This window comes from Lactuca sativa, chromosome 5, assembly GCF_002870075.4.
Source record: "Lactuca sativa cultivar Salinas chromosome 5, Lsat_Salinas_v11, whole genome shotgun sequence".
Taxonomy (NCBI): domain Eukaryota; kingdom Viridiplantae; phylum Streptophyta; class Magnoliopsida; order Asterales; family Asteraceae; genus Lactuca; species Lactuca sativa.
In genome coordinates this window covers 138,850,281-138,859,567 of record NC_056627.2, presented here as the reverse complement: position 1 = coordinate 138,859,567, position 9,287 = coordinate 138,850,281, and the positions used below count along the sequence as shown (strand labels likewise).

Below are 9,287 nucleotides of genomic sequence, written 5' to 3'. Positions count from 1 at the left end.
CAGGTTGATCTTGTGGGAGCAATATGATGGACTTATTCCCTTGATGTTGCTGATGCTCCATGCTATGGCCCGTTTCCGCTTCTTCAACACTTGCACGAGTTCTTCTTTTTCAGAATTGGTCAGGTCAGAGGCTATAATTACTGGCTTTTGGTTGCCTTCTTCGAGAAAGGCATACTCCAAATGATCTGGTAAAGTTTTAAGCTCCAATTTTTGGCTCTGACTGTTGGACTCGCCGAGTGCAGGTAGGGTACTCGACGAGTTGTTGGCTGTATTTACGACTTCTACCTTTTCTTCAGAGGTACTCGGCGAGTATATCGGTCCTACTCGGCGAGTAGAACTGTTTGTGTTCTTTACCAATTCTTCGTAGTCGTCTTCTTCCAGCAGTCTTTCAATTTCCATCAAGTCTTTTTCTGGATCAAATTCTTCATCCTCAGCTGTGAACTTGATGGAATCTTCAATTATGCCTTCGTCTAGTAACTCATCTAACATATCGAGTGAGAATGCCGTGTCGTCACTGTTCCTTGAATACTTCATGGCTTGGTCCACTCCGAATGTGACTGAATCTTCTCCTACCTGCAAGGTGAGTTTTGAGTCCCTCATGTCTACTATGGCACTTGCCGTGTTGAGGAAGGGTCTTCCAAGGATGATTGGCACTTGTGGATCCGCCTCCATGTCTAGGATGATAAAATCAGCGGGAAAGACGAATTTTTCCACCTTGACTAGTATGTCTTCGCATATGCCTCTTGGGAAGGTGACTATTTTGTTGGCCAAGTGTATTGCCATGCGAATTGGCCTTGGTTCCGGGAGATCCAGCTTTTTAAAGAACGAATATGGCATTAGATTCACACTTGCTCCCGAATCGGCTGAGGCATGAATGATGGTCAAGTTGCCAAATTGGCAAGGTAAGGTCAAACTCCCCGGATCACCTTTTTTCTTTGGTAGCTTATTTAGCATAGCAGCTGAGCAGTTTTCATTGAGTACTACCTTCTTCACTTCTTCCATCTTCCTTCTATTGGTGAGAAGTTCCTTAAGGAACTTTGCATACTTGGGCATTTGAATGACGGCTTCAATGAAGGGTATGTTGATTTGAAGAGTCTTGATATGATCTAGAAACTTCTGATACTCCTCTTCCCGCTTCTCTTTCTTAGCTCGGGCTGGGTATGGCATGGGAGGTTGGTAAAGTTTTTCAGGAACCTGTGGAATCGGATTTTGTGATGTACTCACCGAGTCCATACGTGGTACTCGGCGAGTAGGACTGTCAGAGTGCAATTCTTGGTTTTCTGCTTGCTTTTCTGCCTCTTCCTTTTGTGATTTCTTGGGTAGCTCAGTCTGAATGGGTGCTAGGGGAGTGATTATCTTCCCACTTCTTGTTGTGACAATGTTTATTTGCATGCCTCGTGGGTTATTTTCAGTTTTGCTAGGGAGCTCGCCCGGTGACCTTTGGTTGATTTGTTGAGCAAGTTGCCCAATTTGTGTCTCTATATTGTGGATAGATGCTTGCTGGTTCCTTAGCATGGTCCTTGTTTCTTGAATTGCAGCATCATGGTCACTATGTCTTTTTTCTGAAGCAGCTACAAATTTTGTGAGCATTTCTTCCAAGCTAGGCTTCCTTTCTTGCACCGGCTCCTCTTTTTGGTAGAATCCTCTCCCTTTTTGCCTAAACCTTTCCTCCTTGGCTTTCTTGTACTCTTCATAAGGGAGCCAATCTTTCTTTTGTTTGCGCCAGTCGTCATCGAATCGGTCTCCACTTGAATAACACGCTTGCGCCGTCTTGTTGCCATTCTCATCTAAATCACATTCCCTAGTGAGGTGAGGCCCATTGTAGTTTTCACAACCCACCCGAATAGCATGGATTATTTGATCCATCTTATCCATCCTCCTATCCATTGTTTTTAGCATAGCCATGACCGCGGATAAGTCTTCAGTAGCTGCATAAGCGGCTCCCCTAGTGACATCATGCCTAGGGTTGTGGTATTCTCTAGAGTGTTTAGAGAATTCTTCAATCAATTCTTTGATCACTGGGGGTGGCTTCTTTGTGAGCGGGCCTTGCGAGTCTAGTAACTGTCTGGTTATGACATTGACTCCATCATAGAAGATGGATACTTCTTGCTGGCTGTTTAGGTCATGGTGTGGGCAGTTTCTTAATAAGCTCTTGTACCTCTCCCATGCTTCATATAGCGACTCTCCAGCTTGTTGTTCAAAGTTAGCAATGGCCTTCTTCAACTTGGCTATCTTGGAAGGTGAGTAAAAGTGATCAATGAATTCTTCTTTCATCTTGGCCCAAGTGGTGACTGATCCGAGGGGAAGTGACTTGAGCCAGTCTTTTGCAGCACCTTTGAATGTCACCGGAAGCATACGAAGTAGCTGAGTCTCGCGGGGCACATTTGGAACATTGAAGTAATCAGCTACATCATTGACTTCATCCAAATGTTTGTAGGCATCTTCATGTTCTTTTCCATAAAAAGGTATTTCCTTTAGTAAAGCTAGGATATGACCCTTTAGCTCGAAGGTAGCAGTCGCGGGAATTGCGGGATGCACAAGTCCCGGGCCAGTGTCGTCTCGCATCCTCTTCTTCCATTCTCCCATGGGGATTTCATCAATGTTAGACATTGTGACAGCTAACTCTTCCTCGGACTCGGTTTCGTGCTCGTATGTCGGGTCCTCCTCTTCCTCGGTCTCGTACTCGATATCCTCCTTAGCCGGTTCGTCGATTACTAAGGAAGCGCTGGATGCTCCTGATTTGCTGCTCTTCTTTTTCCCAAAAACAGTCTTTAAATTGGACAATGGTGATTTCTTTGGTGTACTTGAACTCTCCACGTCCTTTCCGTTGTTTCTTTTCAATGCGGTCTCGGGATCTTCAAATGGGGGTACCAGCGGGGTGTTTGATCCTCTGGTCATGAAAGTCCTAAAATAAACAGAATAAAAGCATAAAAAGAACAAAAAGATCGTCCTAAAAATAATCAAAAATTTACTGCTGATTACGTTTGTACTCGCCGAGTAGATGCGACTGCACTCGGCGAGTACCAATGTGTTTTTGAAAAAATTATAACTAAATATTAAAAACTAAAATAGATGCTAAGACCTAATTACTGACTACTAAACTGTAATAAAGTAACTTTATGCAAGTAAACTCACACAAAGGATCGAAAAAATTAGGTATTAGATTAATTATTTAGAACCGTTCCCCGGCAACGGCGCCAAAAACTTGATGTGTGTAAAATGCACTTGTTTTATTCCCTACTTTTATTAATATATTTAGCACACAAAGGCAGTGAACCTGTCTTTTAGTGGCATAGTTTAGTAAGTAAGGTGTCGAACTCAGGGAACGGAAAGTTAAACCAACAACTAATTTTAACTAAAACAATTAATGAAAGTAAAAGGTTTTTCTTCTAGTTTTTCAAGACTAGAAACTTAAGCAACACTTAATTAACTAAATGACTAAAACAAACAACTAATTCACCAAATTTGATAAAGACGTTTCTATTTAGGTTCAACCAATTCACTCCTATGGTTATTTATATTTATGATAGATTAATTGTTTTTGGCTACCAATTAAAGTGGTTAGGTTAATGTTCATTACTCCTAGCCCTTAGACAATTAATTAATTTAAGCGGTGATCAAATGTTTAAACTAATTAATTCCCTAGATTAATGATTTGGATTAAATAAGATTTGTAGTGATGAATCAATTTAGTAAATCAATTAACCTCTTGTTTGATGGTTTCTCAAACAAGCTCACACATTAATCTAATTATTGTCTTATTAATCTTAGTTTCATAATCATTATTCATAAGCATATGAATTGGTGTTCACATAGACATATGAGGTTAACAACTAAGAGATGTTCATGCAGCTTAATTGTCTTCCAATTAACAGAAAATAATCATGATTAATGCATAAGGGTCTTTAACAAACTTAATTTAATAGATCACCAATAAACAATTAATCAAAACTACGAATTAAACCATAGGAGTTCCTTGGTATTCCCCAAACAGAAACAAAAACGAAATTAGTTCATAGTTGCAGTAAAATCACACACAAAAACAAGTTCAACTAGATTAGACATCATCAAATCCTAAAGCTTAAGTGGAATGATTAACCTAGTTGCTTCAATTCTTCAAAAGGTTGGAGATTAGAATTCCTCAGCGTCTTACAGTGCTCTTAATCGCAGAAGGATCTTCCAAAATCGCCAAAAGTGTGTTCCCCTCGGATACAGGTTCGATTTTTATAGATATCTCAACACAAGGGGTACTCGGCGAGTAGCATACCCAACTTGCCGAGTAGACTCGTTGTTATCCGTCTTAGATCAGGAGTCGTGACTATCTTCTGGAATATTCAGATGGACTCGTCGAGTAGGCACGTGTACTCGCCGAGTAGATGGACTTTTGTTCCTCAATCTTCATTCTTTGGTCTTTAATTGCTTTCCCTTGCTCCCTTTCACTCCCAAGCATATCTTTTGGACTAAAAACAAAATTTAAACAATATTAAGTACCTTTTGTCCATATTATTCACATAATTAGTTAAAATGAATAAAAATGTATACTAAATAATTAACTAATTATGCACATATCAATACCCCACCAGGGGCAGGAAGAAACAATTTCCCAGTGAAGAAATAGACTTGTTTTCACTGTGGAACACCTGGTCACATTGCCCGAAATTGTCCAAATCGTGCATACGTTCCCTATTATGCACAAGGCTGGCAGAACGCACCAAGAGGGAGATACTTCAAAAGAAACCCCTCGAGATCATGATCAGACATTGACGAATAGAATCCCAAGAAGGCCAAGAATTCAACTCCCAAGGCCAAGAATCAAACCTCAAAGGACAAGAATCAAAATCCCAAGGGCAAGAAGGGAATGTCGGCCAAGAAGCCAAATCCAAGAGATGCTCCCGTGAAGCCAAAATCAAAGTCATCTCAACGGCCGACATCAAGATCAAAAGCAAGTACTGAGCCACCCATCAGATCGAAAAAGAAATGGGTTAAACCCAACTACAAATGGGTTCAAAGGCTCACTCTCGTAAATCAACTAATGACTCTAATATTTCTTCATGTTCTATTTGTGATAAACAAGATATGTCATGGGAGAAAGTACCGTGCAAGGATGACAAAGGTCGACCCAGTTTCAAAATGGATTGGGTTCCAAAGACCAACTAATCCCAGTCTATGTCGGAGCAGCTATGGAGGCATATCATCAGACTTCGGTTTGTTGGTAGTGGCTGATCCTGGCACTTGATAGGAGACATCTCTCAACTGTACAACACTCAGAACATTGTTTGGGAGAATGTGTCCTTTGCGGGAAGGGAAGAAAATAAGTGATCACTCACGGGGTTTGTGCTTAATGACATGAAGAATTTTCGGATCTGTTCTGAGATTACGCGTGTTGTTCTCAGAACTTCTGGATGCAAATTCAATCGGTGACTTACGGTTTGAGTTTTCTTCTCTATACTCCTGAGTTTTTCTTAAGCTGATTCGCTTTAAAGACTAATTTTTGTTTTAGGATAATTTAAATTTGCGCATTTACTTTCGTTTCTCTCCTATGAACAAATTTAGGGGGAGAAATAAAAACAAAACAAAAATTAGAAAATTTAAAAAAAAAAATTTGGTTATGAAATGTGCTTGAGGGAGATGTTTTGGGAAGTGATATTATCAAGTGATAACAGGAAACCTGATTCTACGTAACATACCCAAAGTTGAAGGGCCTTTGCTCTGGTTTGATGCGTCGGTAGGCACGAAAGATTCTAAATGGACTTGACTAGGCAGAGTTGAACTTAAGAAATTCATAGTCTTGACATATTTTGACCTAGTTAGATCCGTTCAGCATGACAATACGACGCTCGGATAGGTTGAGCAGGGAGATATATATGGGAATCCACTCGTCACATTAAATGAACCCGTACTTGGAACTGTGGTTTAACTTTTCCTCGATGTGCGGCTTCTGTCCTTAATTCCAGTATTGATGGGGCGACTCGTAAATTCCGATAAATTAGGTCTGTAGAAAATCGTTTTCTTTCTTTCTATCTGTTAGTCATATGTTGTCTCCTTTGCGTGACTTCCAATCTGAACTGGTATACAACATATGCAACTCTATTTCTCTACATATTATAAATATATGAAATTCCTCTTATCTATTAGCCATATGCTGTCTCCTTTGCGTGACTTCCAATTCGACCTGGTACACAGCATATGCATCCTTCTACTTCTCAACCCCTCTGAAACAATAAGTTATAGCAATCTGAATCTATCTTCTCTCCGAATGATTGTCTGCTCACCCGGTGTAAGGAGTACTCTGGAAGTTCTTGATTACTGGTGTTGGAATAGTGTCTAAGGTTGTAACTATATTAGGCAAGTATTTGATCCGGTTGTGCATGGTCCTTTTGGGTTGCCTTCACCATAGCAACTTGATAGGATGATTTAATAAGAGAGATTAAATATTATTAATATATTATGGGAATAATATAATGAATAATATATTTGTTATTTGATTAATATAAGTCATAGAATTAATTAGAATTAATTTGGTGACTTAAAGAGATTAATTAAATAAAGGGGTATAAACTGTCAATTGTTTGATAGTTAAGCTTTAGACTGTAAATCCATTTGGATATGGTATGGACGAATTCTAAGAGCTTTAGGATAGCTAAAATCGTCCATATGGTTATCTAGGAATGGATTTGGATAGCCTTAAGAGAAGATTATCCAATTAGGGTTTAGGTTGTAACCCTTAAGGAGTCTACAAGTATAAATAGACCCTATGGCTGATGGAATTCGACACATCTCCAAAAGCAAGGAACCTCTGGTCGAAATTCCTCCCCTCTCCTCTCTCCTAAATCATCCTCTTGCTATTGGTGTTTGTAAGCCATTAGAGGAGTGACATTTGTGACTCTAGAAGCTCCAAGACCTCAAGATCAACAAGGAATTCAAAGGTATGATTCTAGATCTGTTTCAATGTTGTTATTTAGCCTAATTAGTCATTAGAAGACTTGGATTCAAAGCATGTTTATTAGAAAGCCTAGATCCGAGCATTAGGGTTTTGCATGCACACATAGGAAAGTTCTTATGGCTAAAACCCATCAGTGGTATCAGAGCCTAGCTTGGTTTTCTTTAAATTGTTGCTTGATTAACTGAAACAAACCTGCAAAATTCGATTTTTAGGTTTCTGAGTCACTGACTCGGCGAGTCCCAAGGTGGACTCGGCGAGTAGGCCTGACTCGGCGAGTCCCCTTGTGCACTCGGCGAGTCCAGGCGTCAGGAATGGCCAGATTCGGGATTTCTTTGTAATTATCTTATCTAAACTTTCCATAAACTAATTAGATCAATGTTAATTCGTTTTTGTGATAAATATAACTGCAATCTTGATATAATTAAAGATATTTATCTTATAATAAAATATTTAATTCCTTATATGATAATTAATTAATTATTTTGATTATTTTGGTAATTATCTGAAAAGAAATCTTGAATAAATCAAATATAGATAATTAGGATATTAATTGTTAATTGGAATTATTTGTTATTTGATCCTCCATTTTTTAAATGTTTAAAACTTGCCCTCAAGTTTTGAAATTTATATTTGTGATTAAAAGTTTTAATTTAGACAACTTAAATTTCAAAATCCTAGATTTTAAAAGTTTTAAAATACAACCCTATACTAATATGATATTACTAGTATAATATATATATGTATAACTAAATGCTAGTCTTACCATTAGTAGGCCTCATTCATGAAGCCAATCTATAAGGTGGGTATAAGGTTGCGGCCTATAAAATGGCGCTTAATGGGTGTACACTCACACCCACCGCTTGCTTGATTGGTAGAGGGTCGTTAGCCGAACGGGTAGGATAGGGCAACCTCATCCTCTCATTAAAAGTATAATAAGAAAGATAAAGTAACTACACATATTTTTTTAAAAATTTCCCAATCCTAGTTACTTTAGGAAAAGTGAATTGATGCAATTCCATGAAATTACACTTTGCACCTTGCTAAGATGTTAGTCGAGCGTGTGTGGTTTACCGGCACACTAATTGGCTCTAAGCGAAGGTGGAAAAGGGTGATTCATTGTATATCATAGTTTGATGGAGTGTGTGTGGTTTACCGGCACATCAAATAGGTGATCGTTACAATGAAGGCACCATGTGAATTTGCATGGTAATTCACACCCGCTTTGTGATCCTCGGCACCCCAGTCACAAACAAGAGGGGCATATCGAGATTTAAACATGCCATTGAATAGTTTCAATGAATCTCATCCGAACCTAGGAATTCTCAAAAACACTTAGGACTAATAGTTTAGGTTTTGTGATGGAGAATTAGTGAATCGTCATTCACTTACCTTCAATTTATTTGCATGTTAGATTACGGCATCCCTTTTCTAATATGTAAATGTTATTGTTGGATCCTAGCCCTAATTTTTCTTATTGGGTGATAATTAGGGATTCTTATTCTAATCTACCTTTGTCCTTTTCTAATTGTAGATGTCAAACGCAAACAACGCTGCTGCTAGTTCTTGCACGTTGATGAGCCTTTGCCAAAAGGTCACCTTCGATGGAACGAACTTTAGCGAATGGATAAGATACATTCGCACGATTGCTCGCTATGACGACAAGGAGTATGTCCTTGATGAGAAGCTCGAGAAAATCAACACCGAAATCGCTACTCCAGCCGAAATCACCGCCTTTGAAACTCATGAGCGAGATGCAACGAAGGTACATTGCATCATGATCGCTACCATGAACTCCGAATTCCAAAAGTCCTACGAGGACATGTACCCGTACAAGATGCACCAAGACTTATTGGAGAGGTACCACCAAAACGCGAGAAAAGAGTGGTATGAGATTTTCACTAACATGATTTCCGCGAAGATGGGTCATGGAGAATCTCTTACCGTGCACTTGCAAAAGATGCAAAGGTATGTCGACCGCCTTCGCAAGTTAAATGTTGACTTCGGGGAAGACTTGGCGATTGACATGGTGCTTCACTCTTTGTCTCCGATGTACAACTAATTTAGGATGACCTACCACATGAACAAAGAAGAGGTCACCCTAAGCAAACTCCAAGGTCTCTTGAGGGTTGCTGAGAGCAACTTCAAAGACAAGTCTGTTGCACCTACTCCCAATCCGACAGCTACTCCTGTCTTGGCTATTGGTCAAGGGAAGGGAAAGAAGAGGAAAGCTTCATCAAAGAACTATCGCAAGGCGAAAGCCCGAGATGGTGCCTCTTCTAGTGGGACCAAAGTTGATCCCGCCAAGCCCTACTCTAACCCGAAGGAGGCAGAGTGCCACCACTGC

General features: G+C 39.5%; 1 non-coding gene across 1 annotated transcript; it reads left to right on the top strand.

Moving 5' to 3' along the window:
* The first annotated feature begins 2,119 nt into the window (after positions 1-2,119).
* On the top strand, positions 2,120-2,226 carry LOC111908667 (small nucleolar RNA R71). Its single transcript, XR_002855944.2, has one exon. It is a non-coding gene; the product is annotated as a small nucleolar RNA R71 (small nucleolar RNA).
* The last annotated feature ends 7,061 nt before the right edge of the window (positions 2,227-9,287 follow it).